Raw genomic sequence first — 734 nt, forward strand, 5'->3', positions numbered from 1 at the left:
TTACCTGTCCTGGTATTGTTTATTTATCCCATGTGACCTCCTGAGGAACAGATCCTCAAACGACCTTAAGAGTAAAAATAAATCAGTTTATGTGGACCAACTGTATGGCCTTAAACACCCAAAAGGAAAGTATAACCAATTTTAAAGGGGCCAATATAATTTCTTAAGAGTCCATAACTAAAGGCTACATAATAAGCAAGAATGCCAGACAGGCAATACCTTCTTTTGAGTTGTGGCCGGGGTGGCCCAAGGGACTCCCAGCATAGAACTGGGAAAATGAACAGCAGACCCCAATCTTATCCAAAGGAATATTGACAACTGATTACTCCTAGATGAGGAACAGCTGACCCTCCTAAACAAAGACCTCTAGAAAGGCTGACTAGATTCACCAGAAGGGCAAGTAGTGGGGAATGGGTGGAGGTGCCAACAATACAGCAGACAGTAGCAGGGATATCAGAGTATAAGAGCTCTAGTGTGGGGAAGGAGTTTATGGGAGGGTACTATCTGGGAAGTGGGTATAAAAAATTAATTAAAATAAAAAATAATTGTTCAAAGCATAAAAATTTGCTCCTTAATAATTAGTAGATGTGAAAAACATTACCATTGAAATCTACCTGATGACTTTATATCCGTGGTTAGATGCCAAGGAGTTCAGAAAGTAACCGACTGTGACTAGTAATAATCATATAGAGATTAGAAACGCATGTGCATCTTAGTGTCAATTGTATTAAAAA

The sequence above is a fragment of the Nannospalax galili genome, unplaced genomic scaffold (assembly GCF_000622305.1).
Source record: "Nannospalax galili isolate Female #2095 unplaced genomic scaffold, S.galili_v1.0 scaffold892, whole genome shotgun sequence".
NCBI lineage: Eukaryota > Metazoa > Chordata > Mammalia > Rodentia > Spalacidae > Nannospalax > Nannospalax galili.